The sequence below is a fragment of the Symphalangus syndactylus genome, chromosome 6, assembly GCF_028878055.3.
Source record: "Symphalangus syndactylus isolate Jambi chromosome 6, NHGRI_mSymSyn1-v2.1_pri, whole genome shotgun sequence".
Taxonomy (NCBI): Eukaryota; Metazoa; Chordata; class Mammalia; order Primates; family Hylobatidae; genus Symphalangus; species Symphalangus syndactylus.
Window position 1 is genome coordinate 75,504,792 of NC_072428.2, and position 23,676 is coordinate 75,528,467.

Sequence of the window (23,676 nt, forward strand, 5' to 3'; positions counted from 1 at the left end):
GGCTTCAGAGTCCATGTTTATTGCGAGAAAAGAGGGTCACGCTGGGAAGAATAGTAGCCCTGTGCCCTCCAGAACTGCAGCATGCTTGGGAATTGTGAGGCTTCCTGCCTTCCAGGAGATTTTGGAACTGGGAAGATGTCACCAGTGACTAGCACAGTACCACCTTCCTTACATCTGCCTGTCATCCCTCCTCAGGGCATCCAAATGTGGCCCTCTCCTTAACTTCTTCCTCTGCTTCTCTTCTCACAACCCTGGGATCTGAGCACTCTCTTTACCTCTGCACAGTATCTACTTAGGGAAGCCCCAGCACCTGCTGCAGTCAGGGCCGCAGCCCTGAGCTGAGTCTAGTAGAAATTTTGTGAACTAAACATAGAGCAAGAAATGTAAATTAGTGCACCCACTATGGAAAACAGTCTGGAGATTTCTCAAAGAACTGAACACGGAGCTACCTTTTGATACAATTATCTCATTACTGAGTATATACTCAAAAGAAAATACATCATTCTACTGAAAAGACACATACCCTCCTATGTTGATGGCTGCACTATTCAAAATAGCACAGACCTAATCAACCCAGGAGTGCATCAATGGTAGACTGTATCAATAAAATATGCTACATATACACCATGGAATACTATACAGTTGTAAAAGGAATGAAATCACATCCTTTACAACAATGTGGATGTAGCTGGAGGCCTTAATTCTAAGCAAATTCACACAGGATAGAAAGCCAAATGCTGTATGTTCTCACTTACTTGGGGGAGCTAAATATTGAACACACATAGACATCAATATGGGAAAAGTAGACTCTGTGGACTACTTGAGGGTGGCGGGAGAAGGACGGGTTAAAAAAATACCGACTGGGGGCGGTCTCTGCAGCCTGCCTTGCCTGTCTCTCTCTGGGATCGCTCCTCCTCCTGCTCCTCTCCTGCTTCTGCTGGGCCTTATGACCACCTGATTACCTGTAGGCAGGCCTCCATTCAGAGTCGCATTGCCACAGTGATGGGTCCTGTCACTCCGCACCCCACCCCCAACCCAGTTACCCTCCCCTGAGCCCTGGTTCCCTGTTGAGGTCATTCAGTGCAAGGAGAGATGGGACCTCGCGGCCCGCTCTCCCCACCAGCGCTACTGCCCTGGCGCGGGAGGCACCACACCCTCCTCTGCCCCATGCCTGGCCTGAAGGGGCCCCTTCAGATCACAGCCGCCACCACAGCCGCTGCCTCACACCGGAGGGCATGACACAGGGGTGGCTTTCCCAGCTGGCTGCCACACGGGAGCGCTAGATGCTTAGCCGGCCCCGTGGAGAGACCTAAAATCAAGGCATGACTTAACAGCTTATTTTGTAAGAGAAAAGCTCAACCCAAAGGCAGATTGTTAGTTTGGACTTTATTGCAAGCAGAACTGCTATGATGTGCTTTTAGCACTGAAGTGAGTTCCAGGCTAAGAAGAGTAAGTGGCTTCTCTGCTTTCCCTCCCAAGCACAAGTGTATTCACCTTGCAGACTTGAATCACTGAAGATGTAAGCCAGCTGTTACTCTCATTTTGGGAGACACCCTGTGGGCAGCATGAAGACTGTCCCTGATGGATGTCTTTAGTAAGCAGGAAGGAGTCAAGGTTAAAGAATGTGTTTGCTTAGCCTGGACTACAGTATTTTGGAAAATGAACCAAGGCTTGGGTTTTGCTCTTGAAGCCTGTCCTGCCTGCTTCTATAATCTGGCGCTCTGCATCCACATCTTGGCCCTTTATGGACACCACCATCTGGACTATTACTCTTACGATTCTCTGCTCTTTTGGGAGTTCAGACGTGGCACCTTATATCACTTCTGAGCTACCCTCTGCCATCCAGAAACGTAGTGGACCTGTAGAACTATATTGTTCTGCTAAACCTGTGACCACTCACATCTCAAGGTCGCATAATGAAAAAAATAGAATAGAAACATGGAATATATTAAGATTCATCAGGAGACTTTGACAATTTCTTTCTCTTAGCTCCTCCCTTTTGGGTTACTGCCAATGCATTTTCAACAGTAGGTCAATGTTGTTGTAAGTGGCCCTGGAGCAGTATCCACAGCAGTTCTTGGTGATTTTGATTCATCCACAAAGCATTTTATCACAGCAAAATAATAAAGGTGCTGGTTTCATTGGCTGCAGGGTACCAGAGAGTAACCCCAAAGCTGAGGTGTGCGCTAAAATCCAGGGGAAGAGGCTGAAGCATTCCACAAAGAATCACTTAAACCCTCCACAAGTACATCTTTAGATTTTGAATGTATCCTTAGAGGACAAGGGATCATACAAATGTGCAGCTTATAATCCGGCCACACATGAATTAAAAGTTGAACCCATTGGCCAAAGCTCCTTGTGAGTCACCTTTCTTCAGATGATTTTGGCATTCTTCCCCTGCTCGTTCACAGATATTAGCTGTTCATTCACATAGCCCTGTACCTTTGGAGTGTGTGTTTAGTGGGGTCCTGGCTCCTCAAGTGTGTTGGCTAAAGAACAGGCAGGATATTGCCCCGGGAAGCAACTGGAGAAGGTTGTGTTCTCATCTTGCCATAGATAGCATTGACCCAGTGGACTCTGGAAACGATTCCTGCATGGCGGGAGACAACTCTGGAGATGTAAAATATGTGGCATACATGGTTAATGTACATTAACATGCTCCTACTCTAAGGGACTACAAGATCAGACAGTGTCTCTATTTTCCACAGAACACTTTATCTCTGATGTTTGTAGGAACCCAGCTGCCAACCATAACTTGTTTCATAATGCACGGCCTAATCATCCTTCCTCAAGACATTGAACTGCAGGAAATTGACTGAAATTCATTGGGGTTATTATGCAAGATACTAGGCTACACCAGTATTTAGCAGATAATGAGATGGGATTTATGCAGTCTGTTGGAAGACTTGAAATAGAAAAAGGCAATGGATTCAAGCAAGTTATAATTTTGACACCAGCAAGCACAGGAGTGGTAGATGGAGACTTTGTTACTCTGTCCTTCAATGCCACCAGGCTGTTGGGTCCGGTCATTTTTTGGTATGACAGCCATGGATTGATAACCAGCCATCTCTCTGATGTCCTTAGATCTAAATCCCAAAAGTCAAACTTACCAAGACCTGGAATCTTGGACCTAGAGCCTGTCTACTTCATCATGTCCCAAGCTGGCTTGAGCTCTCTTCATACTCAGGCTGTGATGCAGGAGCATGTGGAGAAAAACATCTGTGAAGCTACAGATGAACGTGGTACCACTCAGGCAGAACCACCTCTCATGGTTGTTCTTTTTGAAACAAACAAAAGGAGAAATAGTCGTACTTTCTGTTGCTACTCAGAATAATGAAAAAAAAAAAAAGAGATGTTTCAGAAACTGTATTATTCAGCTCATTTCCAGAGAAAGTACATCTCAGTGCAGTTTCTAGAAACATCAGAGAAAAATGCCAGTGGTATCTCTGTTCCTGAGGCCCCCACCAAGATGAAACCCTACAGATCCCCATACCAGACACATCCAACCTGGTGTGGAGGGGAGACAAGGAAAGTGGACTGCCCATCAATGCTTATTTTGTGAAGTATCAAAATCTGGACTATGAAGTTGATGTGATGGGAAGTTGGCACAGGGTTTGAATCCTAGGAAGTGAAAGTGAGCTTCATTTAGCTGAAATGGAGCCATCTGGTCTTTATGAACTCTTGATGGTAGCAAGAAGTGATCCAAGTGAAAACCCACCTGCCATGCTTACCTTCTGAACCAGCAAAGAAAAAACAGCGTCATCAAAAAACACCTAGACGTCGTCTCAACCCGTAGGCAACCCCAAGTATCCTGTTGTTTCAGAAGCTGCAAACAACAATTTTGGAGTGGTGCTTACAGATTCATCTAGGCACAGTGGCGCTCCAGAGGCACCAGATCACCTGATTATCTCCACTGCATCAGAGACGTTGGTCTATGTCACTTGATTTACTTGGGCAATTGGGAATTCTTCAATCGCTGCCTTCAAGGTCAAATATAAATGGATGAGGACCAGTGACTGGCTGGTGGCAGCTGAACATATCCTTCCTTCCAAAATGTCTCTGCAAGTTTGTAGTATAGAGCCAGGTTCAACATACAAATTTTGGGTCGTTGCTATCAACCATTATGAAGAGAGTTTTCAGAGATCAGCGTCTCATCCTTATCCGGTGACTGGGTTCCCCAGACGTTTTTCCAACTGTGCAATAACGGACCTCACATTGTATACACGGAGGCTGTCAGCGTTACTCAGATTGTGCTAATGTGAACATACATTCCATGAAGTAAGAATAACACTTCCATTCTTTTGTGTCTATTACTGACCCACAGATAATGACAACGACAATGCTTATAAGAAGGATGTTACAGAAGGTTCAAAGCAGTGGCAAATGATTGGCCATCTGCTGTCAGAAACTTCCTATGGCATTAAAAAATGCAGTGCTCCAGTGAAGAAGAAAGTGAGTTTAGCAATGTGATGATCTGCGAGACTAAAGTGAAATATGCTCCTGGAGTTTCTGAGTATCCGAAAGGCTTGAGTACCCCTCTGAATTCCTCAGCAAGTGAAGGAAATGCGAGGCCAGCAACCAGCCCTGACAGAAGCAGTGACATGTTATATCTGATCCTTGGCTCTATGCTGGGTGTCTTGGGCCTCATTCTTATGGTTTTCATTGAAACGTGCCTGTGGAAGAATCGCCAGCAGAATATCATACAGAAATATGACGCTCCAGGATACCTCTATCAAGGATCAGATATTAATGGGCAGATGATGTAATAATACACCACTCTCTCAGGAGCAAATGAGATAAATGGAAGTGTTCATGGAGGCTTACTGAGCCATGGCGGTCTCAGCAGTGGCTGTTCCCACCTTCACCATAGGGTTCTCAATGGAGTCAGTGTAATTGTGAATGGGAGCTTAAATGGAGGACTTTACTCTGGGCACACCAACTCTCTTACAGCAATGGGAATGGAACCGGAGGTTGTAATCCTAAGCAAATTAATGCAGGATCAGGACATCAAATGCTGTATGTTCTCACTTATTATTGGGAGCTAAGCACAGAACACAAACAGACATCAGTATGGGCAAAATAGACTCTGTGATCTACTTGTGAGTGGAGGGAGAGGGTTGGGCTTAAAAAACTACTTATTGGAGGCGGACTCTACAACTAGCCTCGCTTGTCTCTCACAGGATCCCTCCTCTTGCTCCTGGCGTGCTCCAGGCAGCCCTGAACCCGCCGGGTTACCTGTCCACTCCCCTCCGCCTGGAGGAGCGCTGCCGCGGGGGCGCGCCCCAGGTCCCCTACCCTGAGCCCTGATGCCGGGCTCCAGAGTCAAGGTGCCAGAAGAACCAGCATCCAGTGCCCACCTGACCTACCCAGCGCCTGCGACCCGGCCTGCAAGACACCGCGCCCTCCTCTGCCATGCGTGGTGCGTGGAGGGACCCCTTCGGATCACAGCCGCTGCCGCCATAGCCGCCACCATAGCAGCCGCCACCATAGTAGCCGCTGCGGGCGACCGAGGGAAGGACCTGAGGGTGGCTTTCCCAGCCGGCGGCCCCACAGGAACTCTGGATGCTTAGCCCGCCCGGCCGAGAGATCTAAAATCAAGGCATGACTTAACAGCTTATCTTGTAGGAGAACAGCTCAACCCAAAGGCAGATTGCTAGTCTGGACTTTATTACAAGCAGGACTGCGGTGATGTTTATAGCACTGAAGTGAACTCCACTGTAAGTGCAGAAAGTGGCTTCTCTGCTTTCCCCCCCGAAGCACAATCATATACACCTTGCAGACTTGAATCACTGAAGATGTAAGCCAACTGTTACTCTGACTTTTGGAGAGTCCCTGTGGACAGCATGAAGACTGATCAAAGTCTTTAGTAAGCAGAAAGGAGTCAAGGTTAAGGAATGCGTCTGATTACCCTGAACTGTAGTACCTTGGAAAGTGAATCAAGGCCTGGGTTTTGCTCCGGAAGCCTGCCTTGCCTGCTTCTGTAATCTGGCGCTCTGCATGTGAATCTTGGACCCCTATGGACACTGCTGTATGTTACTGTCATGATTCTCTGCTCTTCCATGATTTCAGACTTGGCACCTTATTTTACTTCTGAGTCACTCTCTACCGTCCAGAAACGTGGTGGACCTGTAGAACTACATTGTTCTGCCAAACCTGTGACCACTCATAGCTCATGGTTGCATAATGGAAAACAGTAGGATAGAAACATGGAACATATAAAGATTCATCAGGGGACTTTGACAATTCTTTCTCTTAATTCCTCTCTTTTGGGTTTCTACCAATCCCTTGCCAAAAATAGCGTTGGTATTAATTTGAGTGGCCCTGTAACAGTATCCGTGGCAGTTTTTGGTGATTTTGGTTCATCCACAAAGTTTGTTATTACAGAGGAGGAAAAAAGTGCTGTCAGGATAATAAAAACGATGTCAGCTGCGTTCGCACAGAAAATCCAGAAGAGTTCAGCAGAGGAGACAGCTGTGTCTATTCAGAAACGGACAGCAACAATTTACATTGGAATCCTCTTATTTTGCCACCTATCTCATAGGACCGTGCTGAAAAGACAACATGGCCTCCGCCTGGTGTTCCTTTGGACAGCCCCTCAGGGGTCCTCCAGCCGCCCCAGGAAACCGGAGGATGTGCAAACAACCAGTCATCTACTGCCTTCAAGCCTGTAACGAACTGCACAAAACAGGCCTGGGAGTGAACTGTGTGAAGGATCTTAATTCAAATCGGAGAAAATCATTCTTTATTTTTTTTTTGCAGTATAATGTCATGTGAATGTGTCTTAAAATGTGTGCCCTTTTATATTATTTATGCCTTAAAAGTTTTCTTACCCGTTGCTTCCTTGCTCTCAGTAAGAAACAACCTTGTTTTGCATAGCTTTCAATCACCTGGAGGGCAGAGGGATCATTCCAAATTTTCTAACAACTGTAGTGGCAGTAAGAACTCCTCATGCAAATGATTCCATCTCTTGGCTGCTTCAGCTCAGAGGAAATGCAGGGGCCAATTGAAAGTTGCCAGCAGTCAGGTTTTCAGATGGAAAACCGTCTCTCAATAGTGTATTATCAGACTTTCTGAGAACACTTTTTTTTTTTTTTTTTTTGAGACGGATTCTCGCTCTGTCGCCCAGGCTGGAGTGCAGTGGCGCAATCTCGGCTCACTGCAAGCTCCGCCTCCTGGGTTCACGCCATTCTCCTGCCTCAGCCTCTCCGAGTAGCTGGTACTACAGGCGCCCGCCACCACGCCCGGCTAAATTTTTGTATTTTTTTAGTAGAGACGGGGTTTCACCGTGGTCTCGATCTCCTGACCTCGTGATCCGCCCGCCTCGACCTCCCAAAGTGCTGGGATTACAAGCGTGAGCCACCGCGCCCGGCCTCTGAGAACACTTTTAAGTCAACTACCGTTGTTTATAATAGCAGACCTGACTGATGAATTTTAAAAGAGTGCCTTCCACTAAAGTGGTGATGTGACCAGACAACATTCTCTCTATCTGCACGTGGGCACAAGTGATGTTCAGTCTTCTAGTCACTAGTCATAAGCAGTGTCGTGGACATGGTAGAGTGTAAGATGTAGTTAAATGATTGCAGTATGCGGAAAAGGAACCCAAGCCAGAGAGACAAATAATGCTTTAGTATCCCTCTGCTTTAAAATTACATTGATTCATAAAATGGCCGGTATGGGGCTCTTTTTGACTGTTTCTAAGAGTAGGAACAAAGTAAGACTTGAAGTCGTGGCTTGAAAAGAAAGATACACATTTTCAGAAGAAAAAAGGGGAGGGCTGCCGGGAGCCTCTCTTGGAGAGATTTCTTCCCTCTGACCCATTAGCCTAGGAGCATGCTCATGGTGTCACACTGCCAGAAACTAGTCATTCTCTCACTTCCAACAGGGGCAACAGCCTGAAGGTGTGAGTGTCAGAAAATACTTATTTTGGAAGAAAAGGTGTTTGTCGTTGTTGTTGTTTATTTTCTGAAGTTTCCTGACTTTTTTTCCAGAATGTCTTCCTTTTAAACAGGCACCTAAAGCACTGGTCAGCAGAACTCCTGACCACTGCTGCCTCTGCATGACAAGGACATTAGAGCTGTCTTTGGAAGGATCTTCTCCACATTAATAAATGATTATGATATATTTTTTAAAAACTACCTACTGGGGACTATGCTGACTACCAAGGTGACAGGATCCGTATTCCAATGACAAGGGTAATGCAGACATACAATTCTGTAGTCATTTATATTTTAATAGCATTATACGCTTTTAACCATCCTCACCTTGTATACAATCTCATTGTATATTAGGATTCAGCTATTAGAGCAATAAGGAAGAATGGATAAATACAGTCAGCTTTTTGTTTTTGTTTGGTTTTGTTTTGTTTTTGAGACAGGTTCTCACTCTGTCGTCCAAGTTGGAGTGCAGTGGTAAGATCACGCCTCACTGCAGGGTCGACCTCCCCAGATCAAGCAGTCCTCCGACCTCAGCCTCCCAAATAGCTGGATACAGGCTGAACTGTCATGGCTGAGTAATTTTGTTGTTGCCATTGTTGGAGAGACAGGGTCTCACCCTGTTGCCCAGGCTTCTCTCCAACTCCTGGCTCAAGTGATCCTCCCACCTCAGACTCTAAAAGTGCTGGGACTATATATATATATATATATATATATATGAAAAATAGTGCTTGGAAAATTAGCTTACTAATTGAAATATATACATATGAATGACTGCTTTGAAATATATATATATTATATACATGCACACACATATAAATGAATATATATATATACAACCTTCATCTGAGAGTAGGTATGCTTTTGGCTTCTGAGATGAACATATTCACAATGATAAATATTTACTATGAATTCAGCTAAACATGAAACTCAGCAATATTCATATCTATTTACCTCTATTTCTACCTAAATCTGTATTTCAAAAGTTGTGGCTAAGCCTTCCTAGTTAGTTAGATTTTTATCCTTTACCATTCAATGTGTGTGTGGTTTGGAGACTGTTTTCACAGATCAGGAAGTTGACAATTATGTCCCACATTCAGCGGACTAACAGCTCAGAGATCTTCTCTCTGGTTACTGCTACGACAGTGCATGGTCAGTCTTCCAGATCACCGGAGACGATTGTGATTTTATTTTTAGGTCTAGCTTCTAGGAATCACTCCCTGGAACAGAATAATTTATTGTTCACCCAGTGTTCACTCAGAATTTGTGCTTTAGCTCTTCAGCCAGTAGGGCTAAAGGCTCTTTATTGATGAATCAGTGATTAGCTTGGGGAGTGCTTATAAATTTGTCCGTGTTCCACCTTGATTGCTCTTGAGCGGGTGCAGGCTGGCACAGATACACAGCCTTCCAGATCTCCAGAAATTAGTGATCCAAAGACACTTTTTCTTGGCTTTCTCTTTGCCTGGTTTTCTCTGGTGAACTTCTGGCTGGCTGTCAGAAGTTTATTTGTTGGTACAAAGCAGGCTAAAGATTCCAAGCTCCTCTTTAATGTTCCTAACCGAGGTCTCCATTGTTTTTGACGATGCCCTTGGGAATGTACCTTTTCATGACTGACTCAAAATCAATCATTAATGTGAGGCATTGAGCAAAACTCTCAGTTTTTACGGCCTGTCAGTCCTCCTAGATGAATCTCTGCATCACTGCAAAGGAGTTGACAGTGGCTTCTCTAGCACTCACACACGCTCTACAAGTCTGTGCTGGAGTAGGTAGGGGGATGGTGTTTTGTCTTATCCCTTGAGGGATGGAAGATACAGCCAGTGGGAAACTTGGGCATAGCAACCCTAGACCTGCTGTTCGGGGTGGAGATTCTACCCTATCAGTGGAGGTTGTATGTGCATTATCTCATCCAGTCCTCACAACTATAAAAGAACATATTTCTCTCATAAACTTAAAAGAACAGCCAATTAAACTGAAGTTTAAATTATTGGCCATATTTATGCCAGGCATGGTGGCTCACACCTACAATTCCCAGTACTTTGAGAGGCTGAGGTGGGAGGATCACTTTCTCTTACAATTGTAGGACAGAATAAGATAATTCATTTAAAATTTGATTATCCACTGCCTGTATCTAGTATTCCTTCTATTAATTCAAGTCATTGTTTATGAAGGAATTTTCATATTTTTGTGAATTATTCTTAAACATTAAAACTTCTTATTCTTATGAAAGGGCAATCATAAAGTAATTCATGTTCAAGAACACATTTTAAGACACAGATTATTCTTATAATGAAAGAGAGTGAAACACAAATAATTTAAACTTCAGTTGAATTGGCTGTATTTAAGCCTGGCATAGTGGCTTATGCCTACAGTCCCAGCACTGTTAGAGGCTGAGGTGGGAGGATGACTTTGAGCTAGGAGCTTGAGAGAAGCCTGGGCAACTGGGTGAGACCCTCTCTCTCCAGCAACAGCAAGAACAATATTACTCAGGCATGACAGTTCAGCCTATAGTCCAGCTATTTGGGAGGCTGAAGTTGGAGGATTGCTTGATCTGGGGAGGTTGAAGCTGCAGTGAGCCGTTATCTCACCAGTACACTCCAACCTGGGCAACAGAGTGAGAGCCTGTCTCAAAAACAAAACAAAACAAAAGCAAAAAGCTGACCGTATTTATCCATTCTTCTTTATTGCTCTAATAGTAGTATTCTAATACACAATGAGATTATATACAAGATGAGGATGGTTAAAACAGTATAATGCTATTAAAACATAAACGACTACAGAATTGTATGTTTGCATTACTCCTATCATTGAAATAACCCATTACGCAACCCATCTGTCATTAAACTTTTGGATCAGAGTTACTCTTTATAAATGGAGTTGGCCTTTTTTAGACTTTGTCCTCAGCAATCCTCATTAAAGGACGCATTCCTAGATTGCTTTAAATAAATTCATAAAACACATATCAGAAACTCTTGATATGTTTGTTGTGTGCCATATTGCCAGTAATTAGGTTAAATGCTAGAAAATACACAATTAAATATGATATTTGATATACAGTTGGACCTCTCTATGAATGGGTTCTGCACCCATGGATTCAACTCATCATGGATTAAAAAATTTCAGGAAAAAAATGGAATGATTACCTGTACACTGAACATGTGCAGACTTTTTTTGCTCATCATTATTCCCTAAATAATACAGTGTAACTACTACTTACATAGCATTTACATTGCATTAAGTATTTTAAGTAATCTAGAGATAATTAAAGTACATTGGAGGATGTGCTTAGGCTACATGCAAATACTTCCCCATCTTATGTAAGGACACCTGAGGATTATTAGCATCTAAGGATTTTGGTATCTGTGGGGAGTCCTGGAACCAATTTCCAGTCAATACTTAAGGAAAGTCTTCATACAAAATTAACACGATCAAAATATTGGTATTTCTGATAATAAGGATGTTTTACTGCACATGTATTTTAAAAACTTCAAAGACCTAAATAAATTTGCAGTTTTATTAAAATGTAATGAGGCTTCTGAGTATTCTGTATTTTCTGAAGCAAAAAGCGAGTCTTACTTTCTATTCTGGTAATGACATGTTCCCAGGTAACTGTCTGTAGGATGCCATCGGTGAAATTACTAAAACCTTACAGGTTTTCAGTCTTTTTATCTGTATCATTGTCACTCTCTTAAGATCTGTGTCCATCGATAGTTTGTTCCTGAGCTAACGAAAATTGACTGAGCCTATCAATTTGATAAGCAGTCCAATTTATAACTTTATTAAATAATATTTCTCAGTATCCCTGTTGCTTTTGGTTACATTCAGTAGCCAAAATCAAAAGGAATACAGGGGTAAATTTGGTAGCTTTTAAACAGTTGTATCATATGTTTTTATCAATTATTTTGTGCATTTATTCTTTTATTCAAACAGATAATTAACGAATATCAGTTGTATTTTAAGCATTGTGTACTTTCTCGGAATATACCTGTGTGTAGTACAAACACAATCCTTTTCTTGTAATCTGAGAAGCAGAAAAGATGCCTACTATTACACTGTGAGTTTTACAAAGAAGAGTATAAGGTTTTCTGAGTCTTTAAAACAAAGCCTAATCTAGTCCAGGAGCTAAAGAAAGAATTCCCTGAAGAAATGTTGGAACTTACACTTGATGAAATGAGACTTAGCAGATGTGGAACAGAGAAAAAAAAATTCCAGTTCAGGGGGAAGAAACCTGTGCTCTTGCATTAACCCATCAGTTTGGATAAACGCACTCTCGTATTCATTTACCTGGGCTGGCTTGGAAATCAAGGGAAAGAAAAGATACAGCATAAAAGAAAAGACATGCGCAGTATTCTAAGAGAGAGTAGTTTAATGAAAATCAAAACAAATGCATACCTCCACACTTTTAAAAATGGTACAAAGTTTCATAGAAAAAGATAAAGAATGTCAAGTAGTCAGTAGGTTAGCATTCTCAGAAGTCGGTGCTTCTGATACCTTTATTCATGTTACTGACCTATCTCTGATTCTTTGAGTGCAAAGCAAAGCAAAGCAAAGCAAAGCAAAGTTGTAAGAGGGTAAGGGAAAGAACAGAGAGGCTACAGATGAGAAAACTGTTGGCCACATTAACAAAGCTTACTATGCCACAGTCGTCATCTAGAAACACCCCCATCTGGCCTAGAGGCCTTTCTGGATACTGAGATAATCGTGGGGAAGAGGTCTTGAGATGACACTGGTAGACTTCTTGACACAGAAAAGTAGAAAAATTTTCTTGGGGTTAACCAGCATGTCATTTCTCATTGTCCAAGAATCGTTGCAAAATCTAACAGCCCAGTTCCAACACTGTCCAACATCCACCTCTCAGTAATATCTTCCAAGAGTGAATGGCAGGGCTCACCATCAAGAAAACACTTAGATTTGGTTGGAGTTGGGGCAGTGTTGAGATGATCAGAACCAAAGTGTAGCTGTCTCAAAACTTCAAACAAGGGGAATATACCAAGTGGTTATTTTATTATCCCAGAAAATATGCACTGCAGGAATAAGAAAACAGTCACATGAAAACATAGTGTTATAAACTTCCAATGGATGTGGGCTTTACATAGTGTCTACGTATGCCAGGGTATCCCTGGAAATATGGGTCAGGACAGCAGGCACATAAAAGAAGAAATACGTCCTTAGATTTAACCATTGTGCTATTCTTCCTCATCGAGGAGTCCTTACAGACTCCCAGAGTCCAGTCCCAAGAGTTGCCCACATCCACCTCCCAGTAGTGTTTGCCAGAGGGGAAGACACAGGCTCCCCATGCAGCAAAATTGTCAGTTCTGTCAGAATGCAAAGATTCAGGTCTATACATCAAACTTCTCACATCCTCAAACAGCCTGATATTGTAATTGGTTACTTTCCATGTGAAGGAAATTTCCACGGTGGAAAAATGAGAATGTTCCAGCGAAAAGCAGTTTATAAATTCTCATGTTCAGATAAGAAAGAGATTCTCACTAGAAAACACAGGTCAAGATTAGAAAGAAACTTCTGTCTGGAAAAATGTTGGAATCAAAGGGTGTTAGGATATCTGCACAAGTAAACGCCTTAACTTCAATGATCGCAATTTCTATAAACTCCAAAAGTATAAAGGGGAGGAAGGTCATGTCTATGTCTAGTTAGCGACATTTCATAACAACTGAAAAACTGGAAGCTCTTGCACTGAAGCCAAGTCCATAGCAATAAAATTAACCTTCATTGTCTCTTCTCTGTCAGGGCAGAGCAGGAGGCTTGGGACAGGAGATCAGGTGAGGAGCCATCCTTCGACCCAAATAAAAAAGTTATCACTTTGCCAGAAATATTATAATCTGCCACTTAAACTAGTCAATTCATACTTAAAGAGAAAATCTGACTCTGCCTTCTAAAAAGGGCAGCTTCCTTGCAAGAATTATCTGACTTTCATGCCAGATTCAGGCACAGACATCTTTTACCTGCTGGATTTATTATGATCTATCCTGGAGTTCTATCTAAGGCCTCATCAACCAACAAATCACTTTCCTATCGTTCACAGATTCTCAGTTTTTGCATTATTATATAAGTTACTCGTGTATGCTTTAGTTGATTAAAATGCACATGATTAAAATTATAAATCCTATGAAACTTCACCTGAAATATATTTAAAAAAACACTGTCACTCAAATCAGTCATTAACTGCACTGAATTTGAAATTGAAATGTCCTGAATTAATTCAGTTCTGTATACTTCTCGTAATAATTGTATACAGGAAATTGTATCACGGTTGAACCATACATGAATGGTGCTACATCCTAAAGGGCCCTTCTGCAAGTTTTACTTTTCTAAGAAATTTGTTATATGGCTGATTCCACCATCTTTTATTTAGTTTTGTCTGTTTGATGACAATGAAACTATAAATATAAATACTTATTCACAGGCTATTTTCTTCTAGATGAAAGATCATTACACTGGGAAAGCTGCCATGGAAAACCAGAAATGAAGGCATTGCATGTGGATCCCACCAAGAGGGTGACACTCACCTAGAAAGCGGTTGAACCTATCCACCAGCCCAGTGATGGGCCCTGTAGTGAGCTCTGGATTCACAGGCTGGGGCACGTGCAGCAGCACGGACTCACTCCTGCAAGGAAGTAGGTTGAGTTGGTTAAGTTTCTGATGTCTGTGTTTAAGAAATAGATTCCAACAGAAAATGCTTCATTCAAACCCACTTCTGATATTGTAATGTACCTCCACAATCCTAGGATGGGTTTCTGGCTCTTAGGGAATTTTTCTAACTCTTCACTCCATTTCTAACCTACTGCCACCGAAAGATAAATGCCTCTCTCCCTATCTGCCACCAAATAGATGATCTCTAATTATGATTCTGAATCGTAAAAAGAGGCAATCGTTATTCTAGCAACTTCTGCATTGAACTCTTCAAAACATAACCCCCTGAGTTTCTTGGAAAAGTAAGAAAAGGTTAATGTCTGATAAAAGGCATAGGTAACATTCAACATACAACACAAACACATGAGTACACACACACACCCACACAATCACACTGACACATTGTGGTGTTAGTAAATTATGTTTTCACTTTGTTGGAGACAGCTTGATGTTTTTCATAGCACGCCTTGTGCTCCAGCTTGCACTGACGGCCAATAACATACCTTGCCACCATGTCTCCCAAATCCTGTAAAGAGAGAGAGAGAAAAAAATGACCTCTTTAGAAAGTTGTTATTCCTGTTGGGTGAGGTGGCTCACACCTGTAATCCCAGCACTTTGGGAGGCTAAGTTGGATGGATCACCTGAGGTCAGGAGTTCCAGACTAGCCCGGACAACATGGCAAATACCCATCTCTACTAAAAATACAAAAAAATTAGCTGTGTGCGGTGGTGCACACCTTTATTCCCAGATACTAGGGAGGCTGAGGAAGGAGAATTGCTTGAACCAGGGAGACAGAAGTTGCAGTGAGCTGAGATTGGGTCACTGGACTTCAGCCTGGATGACAGAAGACTCCGTCTCAAAACAAACAAACAAGTTGCTATTCTGAGGATCTGCTTTTTAGGTTTCGAAAACTTTAGAATTACCACATACTATCACTGCAACAGTTTTAAAATGTATTCTCATCTCTAACACTTATTGTACCTGTAAGACCTATTGACATAATCTATTTCTGATAAATTCAGGATCCTAAATTTGAGTGAGAGAGAAAGGTGTGACTACTGACTGTGCATTGCTGCAGCTGTCTACAATGTGGTCTTTTTCAGGTCTAGTCCCCGAAGGGTAACGTGGCTCAAATCAAGAACATTTCAAACCTAGGACTTCCCAAAAGGAGGAAGATGGAAATGTTAGTTTTTCCCTTATTTCTTTGTATTATCAATGGAAACAAAAATAGAATTTACACATGAATTTTTTTCTTCCAGAGTTTGGATCAAATGTGCTGGAGGAGGAAGCTTGTGGTAGAAAACGTTCTATGGAAATCTAATTGCACAATTCCATAAAGCTTTCTTTCGGTTCTTACCTGGAGCAATTCCACATCTGGTTTTTGACACATTTCTATTAGTTCCTGACACATTTCTTTCAAGTGTTTACTCTTGATCCATGTTGATCCAACTTCTCTGGAGTTGCTGAAAATTCTCTTGGTATTCCTCGTTCAGTCTCTCTAAATGTTGTTTTTCTCCTTTATGGAGAACTGGATGCAGCTTCCTATACTAATTCCTGATCATCTGTGCCCATAAAACCACATCACTCTGTAGGGACATGGATTTTGTAGGCTAAATGCTTAGGTCTACTTCCACCTCACAGAACCCACAAATTCATCCTCCTCATTCCTTCTTTTATTTTCCACCGTTTACAAACAGGATGATGAGTTAAGCAAGACCTTCCTTCAAAATTTATGTAATTCATCAATTCTCGAACACCTGCAAAAAAGCCCTTTTGATTTAAATGTTTAAATATATGTCCTCTTAAATCTGAAATACCATTAGAAAACAACTAAAATTTATGATTGATTGTTAAATTGTCATCAATAATATATATAATCTTTGTTATTCACTTAGTTTGTAGTCTCAAACCTTTGTACTTCACAGCCCAAACAATCACTCTAAGTAGAGATGCTGTTAGTGTATTATAATCAGGATCAGAAGCCATCACACGGAAAGGATCTTAGTAAAAACTTTAACCCCCATCTCTCAAACCGACTACTTCTTTTCTGTCTCCCATCTTTCTTCCCTCAAAAGCCACAGGCTCTGAATTGCCCTGCCATTCTGAGAAAATGAATCTCCATTCCATTGTGTTTCTCCTCTCAATATTGACATATTTATTCTCACACTCCCCCGGTCATTTGTTGTCCCTTCTCCTCAGCTTTTCATCGTGTTACATTTTGTCCTACTTGAGCTGGCATCATCTGGGTCCTTTGCTGTCAGATTTCACCAGCACAGGCACATTTCTTAAATTACTGATCCCACCTGCTTTTTTGCCCCTGGACAACATCATATTCACCATTAAATGTCTTTATTCCTCAATTATATACTATTTAATCAATATTACATAATTCATTTATACAGAAATCTCTGCCTGAAATACTTAGTAATTTTAAGCACCTACTTGTCCTTCAGAATTTATATCTATTTTTATTTATCTGAAAGCTTTTACAGAAAACCTGCACAATTGTTATATTGAACAGTCTGGTTGTTTTCCAGCCTACGAATAAACACATGACAAAATCTGGTATATGAAAATTTCAACTCAAGTTGCTAATATAAATGCTCTCAGCATGCCTGTCTCAAGCTGGTCGTGAGGACACATGGTCTCATACTTACCCTCCAGAGGAAGGCTGTTCTTCTCTCCTCATTTAGATTTCTCTGATTTTCTTGAATCTTTTTCCATAAAATCCTCATTTGCTTTAAGAACTTCTCCTGCAAAAGAATTACTAGGTTGAACAACAGAAAATGAAACACCATAAATTCCACACTCTGAGTGGTGTACGCAAGCAAGGGATATAATACATAAATACATTAGAAAGGGGAAAGAAAAACAAATTTTTCACTGCTCATCCTCAATGGATATTTTTCAGTTTGAGGATTCAGAAGGCAGAACAGTTTAGGGAACTGAAAAGTGAAGATTTCCTGTAACTTGGCTAATGTTCAGGGAAACATCCTGCTTCAGAACCCACTATGCTAGCCCCCAGATTTTGTAGTGTGCTAGTCCCATACTCGTTTGTCCAATAATATTAAATATATTTCCAAAATACGTTTCTTTGCGCTAGTAGATTTGGTGGCTTTTCAATGCCTTTAGCATTGAACTGTAGACTCAATAATAATGACATTTACTTGTTCACGCTCTGTTTGGGTCCAAGCTTCATGAAGGAAGGTAGAGTTGCATATTTTATTCAAAATTTCATCATTGGTACTTAGAACAGCACCTGGCACTCAGTAAAGAATGGAGTAATCACCATGATGATTCTCATCGTCCTTCTAATCTCTTTAACTCTGCCACCTTCCAACTTTCAGGTGATCGCAGAGCTATCTCTTACCTGGTGTTCCTCAGCTGCCCCTTCAGTGTGATAGTGTTTGTGAGCCCCGTGCTCCTGAGAGTTGGAGCACAGCAAACAGAGCAGACTCTTGTCCATGTCAGAGAACATCTTCTTTGTTTCCTTGTGGTCGCACATATTTGTTTCTCAGAGCTCCGGAATTGCCAGAGACTGGCTTTTCTCACAACGGTCACTAAGTTCTTCAGAAGAATATTGGTTTTGAAGTCCTTGTTCTGTGATGGTTCCCTGCATGCAGGGCAGTTGGCAGGACTTCAGGCTTCTTCCCAGGAAAGGCAGAGACAGGGCCTACAGAAGCTGTGCCCACAGCAGACGGTGACAGGGTCTACCAGGTAGTTCAGGCAGATGACACAGGTGAGTTCCTTCTGGAAGGCATGTGAGAAGTCTGAGTCCATTTTCCTAAGGAAAGAAAACCACAAGAATTTAATCTTCTACCCTGGAGAGACAAACGTCCATGCAAAGGTTGAATCAGGTTGCAATTGAATAATATCTTTTCTTTCTAGAGAAGAATAGACTTCAATTTGCAACAACAGAGATAGGAAAAATAGAAAACCAAGGCACTAAGAGATATCGACCTCTGTAAGAAAACGTGACTGTTCTCCAATCAACACAGGGCCAGCTTTCCAAACTCTATTTTCTTGCATAGAAGAATGTCAGATTTTTTGAGGGGTTAGTGTCCACAAAATTGCTTGGGCTTCACAGGTTTCATCAACCTGTAAAATCAAAGAGTTGAGTCTTGAATGGTCTGAGAATCAGTAACACTCTTAATTGCCAGTGATTGGTTTAGAGAAGGCAAGCTAACTAAGCTCTTCTACTCTCACTTTTTCATTTAACAGTAACAACCATCCATCGTGACTTTTCCAGAAGGACCCTGCTTGAAAATGTTAGAGCAGAACTCATACTTAGACCCCAATCAGAAAAAGCTAGCCTTTACTCTACAAGGTAAAACAGACAAATGGAGGTAAAGGCACTTCTCCAAGGTAAAACAAACAATCATTGTTTTTCTAGGCTGCTATGTTAATTCAATCAAAAAAACTTTCTGGCGTGTTTACTGTTCCTGGACTGTCTGTTAATTTGGGGATAAACTGGTTAATATTACAACAGTTTTAAAAGACAGGTAATTAAAATTACAAAAAGATTGATAAACTGTAGGAGACTACAGAAAGGATAGAAATATTTTCTAAGCTCTTTGGAAGCATTATCATTACTCTTTCACGCAGTCAGAAAACGACTAAGTATTATGCAATAATAACAGGCACTAGACAGTAAGTCAGAGTTTTAAATGTATGTTTTGAAAAAAAAAAAAGAGGAAAAAAAAAACCTAGGCCAGGCAAGGTGGCTCAAGCCTGTAATCACAGTATTTTGGGAGGCCAAGTCAGGCGGGGTGTTTTGAGCTCAGGAGTTCTAGACTGGCGACATGGCAAAATGTCTAGGTCGGCCTATGTCTATAAATATATATGTGTGTATAATAGCGGAACATGAGGGCCCATGCCTGTAGTCCCAGCTACTTTGGGAGATGAGGCTGAAGGATTGCTTGAAGTGAGAAGTAGAGGCAATAGTGAGTCTCATTTCCACCACTGCACTCCAGCCTGGGTGGCCGTGTCTAAAGCAAACAAAGAAACAAAGAAATGAAAAACCTAAATCCTGGTTTCTACACTGTATAAATATATGATCCTTCTATTTCTGACATTTCTGCATGGTTGCCGGTGAGACTTTTCTGCAGAAATACTCATGTCTTGCTTTCTTTGACAGACTGAAGTTTGTGAAGAGACTTTTACCATTTTTTAGAAAAAATGTTTGCCCGAATCATGCAATGCACTCTCTACCTATATGTAGCCATACATTGTAACACAGGCACATTACCACTAGTACAACAGAATGTAACACACTTATACACATAAATTACAACACCCATGAGCCATTTATAGAACCCACAGGGATTAAAAAATTACTAGATATTTGGAAACTATTGCAAAACGCTTACAATCTATACAAATAACTTAGAAATACATTAAGTAAAAAGTTAATCATAACCTTAATTTGAGGAACATGTAGCAAGACAGATGACGAAAATGTTAATTGTAAATAGGTTAAGTAAATGGAGCTTGTAAACCTACGGATTATGTTTAGAATAATTTTAAAAAAGAAATGGAGCCGTTTTTAAAACTCAGAAAATGAGATCATTTCATCTAAAAAAAATCTAAGTTTGCAGATAAATTAAAGTCCCCAAATTTTGCTTGTTTTGGTTTGTAACCTAATAGTAGCTCCTACTCTGGAAATTGTTTACTTACCTCAGAAAAATATCTATGTTCTCACCAAAGCCTGCTGTCAAATAAGATGAATTCAGTTCAGTGATCAGAGCCTCACCGTGCAGTGCTGGTAGCTTTTGGAAGTCTCCAAGGCCAGTTGCAAAGCCACTCTGTGGGTTCTGGAGAAGAATGAGCTTTGCTGTTGAAGTGTCCGTTTATAAATCTCTGAAGACCAACCCCTTTCTTTCAACTGACTGCATTTCTGGGGGCATAGGGGTGTGTTAAGATAGATGATGATTAAGTCTTTTCAAAACAGAAGTTTTTTTTTTTTTTTTTTTGGATGGAGTCTTGCTCTATTGCCTTGCCTAGGCTGGAGTGCAGTGAAGTGATCTCGACTCACTGCAACCTCTGCCTCCCAGGTTCAAGCAATTCTCCTGCCTCAGCCTCCCAAGTAGCTGGGATTACAGGTGCCCACCGCCATGGCTGGCCAATTTTTTTTTTTTTTTTGCATTTTTAGTAGAGTGGTTTGTAAAGGGCTGGGTTTACAGGCATGAGCCACCGTGCCCAGGCGATTCACTTTTATTGTAATGTAAGAATTTAATCTAAAAACACTGTCAGCCTCCACTCCAGAAGGGACATTTCTCCTGCTCCTCATGCTCCAGATGAAGGCTTTCAAGGGCTTCTCAGCAACCACAGGATGTAAGATTTGCTCCTATAATACCTGGCATTGCTCATCCCAGCTCAAGGGGTAAAGGAGAGAAAGTCTACAAAGCTCCATCTCAGGGACCTTCCTGGGCCACGGTAGTGTAGGACATGTTGCTCTGAGGTAAATTGAAATGCATTTCTACTTGACAAAGTAATGATGGCAGGGCTTCATCTGAATGCATTTATTCTACCGCTCATGGAGAGGAGTGACATGCCATGTCAGACACATGAGAGCACTCTCTGCCTTGTTACCCGTGGCTCCAGATCTTCATGCAGTTATGGAAACCCATGCTGCAGATTCTGGAGAAGCAGGTCAGACCTCGTGCAGACAAGAGTTCTTCAAGAACCACCTTGGCTATGCAAAGACTATCAGGCTCAGCAACAGTCTGAGCTGGATGAGAGATAGAGCAAAGCTCCCAGGAGCAGCAGAAGCTGTAAGGGAGGGAAAAGGGAAGGAAGAAACCCTAGATTTCAGGATATCCCCTTTATCTCTATGAGAATCTCAGCACCCACAAGGCCACCATTCCTTTATCTGACTCCTCTTGGATCCAGGAAATTTCCTGGGTTAAGCCATCCAGGGATAGGACAGGAGATGCCATTTGGCTCTAGGAGCAGAGGAGAGAAACTCAGCAGGAAGAGTATCTCTATGGGAGGAAAATTCAGTTGAGCATGTTTGTAGGGTCACAGGGCTGGATATGGTAGAGTCTAGTGTACATGTTCAGAAGCCACAGTTCCCCCAGATCTTCTGATTCTAACAAGTACACAGAGCCAATCAAATGAAGGAGGGGTGGGTCCAGGGAATTCAGGGACAAGGGGAATGAAGGATGATTAGTTGCAGGAGGATTCTGTTGAGGTCAATAGGCAGACATTCTCCTCTCCTCTTATATTGAGAAACAAGTAATGAAGCTTTAAGATGTTGCTTGTGGTCTGGGCCAAAGGCAGCAGAGCACTTGTCTCTGGTCTCCATATAAACTTGACGTATTTACTTTCAGTATTCCCAGTAAGATTTTGATTCATTTCACACGGAATAACACTCACCTACCATGCTTAAATTGCCATACATATTATGAGACTTTACTGATCATAAATAAGTTACTCTCAACCTTGAGATCGGGCTTCAATTTTCTCTATTCTCATTCCTTCTCCTTTATATCAGAATCTTCATAATAGACAATGGGGGCAAATATGGTGTGGAGAAATAATCAGTTTACATTTAGATATTTTTAATGTAGTTATCGCTTCTTAAAAAGATAGGAAAAACCTGAAATACATGAAATAGTCACGCGCCTTCGTTTCTAGCCTCCTTTATGTATCTGCCCAAATATGTTCTATACTAGGTCTTTTCTGACCATGATATTATAAATTCAATTTTGGGCCGGGTGCAGTGGCTCATGCCTGTAATCCCAGCACTTTGGGAGGCCGAGGCCGGCGGATCACGAGGTCAGGAGATCGAGACCATCCTGGCTAACACGGTGAAACCCCATCTCTACTAATAATACTAAAAAAATTAACGTGGCATGGTAGCGGTCGCCTGTAGTCCCAGCTACTCGGGAGGCTGAGGCAGGAGAATGGCGTTAACCCGGGAGGCGGAGCTTGCAGTGAGCTGAGATCACCACACTGCACTCCAGCCTGGGTGACAGAGCGGGACTCTGTCTCAAAAACAAAAACAAAACAAAACAAAAATCAATTTTGTCTATGATACTTTATTTATTTTCCTTTCCTGCTGTATTTTTCTCTGAAGCACTCATCACACTGTATTTCTCTATCAATTTCTTTTTTTTTCAAAACAGCGTCTTGCTCTGTCATCCAGGCTTAAGCATGGTGCCATATCAGCTCACTGCAGCCTTGACTTCCCAATTTCAAGCAATCCTCTCATCTAAGCCAGTGTCTGAGAATACAGGAACATGCCACAACCCCAGCTAATTTTGTTTCTCTTTTCTTAGAGATGGGCTCTCACTTTGTTGCTGAGGCTGGTCTGGAACTGCTAAGCACAAGTGATCCTCCTGCTTCAGAATCCTGAAGTGCTGGTATTACAGGCCAGAGCCACTGTGCCAGCTTCACTTTTTCAATGTTGTATTTTGACTTGCTGACTTGTGTTTCTCACCCTGCGACCTCATTAGCTCTTTAGGTGCAAGAAAATCTGTCTCATTTGTTCATTTCTGCATTGGCTTAGAATGCTTATTAAGACACAGTAGGCACTTGATATTTTGAAGAAAAAAGTATTGTAAGTTATATCCTTAAGGATATCACCTTTAAAGCATCAAGATGACTTATAATATAAAAAATTAAGCTGATGATATCTCTCTCTTTCTCACAGAGCCAATTTCTTTCTTAGTGCTTGGGAGTGTCTTTAATATTGCTTGTTTTTACTTTTCCATCAGGAAATCTTTACTTCTTTCAGAATGTATATGTAATTTCATTTCATCTCTTCTCTTCATAGTATTCATTTTATGTTTGAATTAGTAAATGATCCATACAGATTCTTCAGCCATGCATCTAGGCCCCATCTTGAACTACACTATGCTACCTTTTCTGCTACATCTCTAAGCACTGCCTCTCTCATCATATGGGTGTTAATCACATATGTGAACTAAGTGGAAATTCAATAGTACAATGGTTTATCTAGAATATAGTTTTCAGCACCCTCCGCCCCAATTTACCTGCCTGAAATTCCAAGAAATTTTCTATTAATTATTTTATGTAATGTAGTTTAATTTTATTTAGAAAATTAGAGAATATAGTTTTAAAACTTTTGACC

General features: G+C 41.5%; 2 pseudogenes; one reads left to right on the forward strand and one right to left on the reverse strand.

Annotated features, from left to right (window-relative positions):
• Positions 1 to 2,836: 2,836 nt before the first annotated feature.
• LOC129485375 (cell adhesion molecule-related/down-regulated by oncogenes-like) lies at positions 2,837 to 5,307 on the forward strand (annotated as a pseudogene).
• A 7,131-nt stretch (positions 5,308 to 12,438) lies between these two features.
• Positions 12,439 to 18,359, reverse strand: LOC129485376 (tripartite motif-containing protein 43-like; annotated as a pseudogene).
• Between the last annotated feature and the right edge of the window lie 5,317 nt (positions 18,360 to 23,676).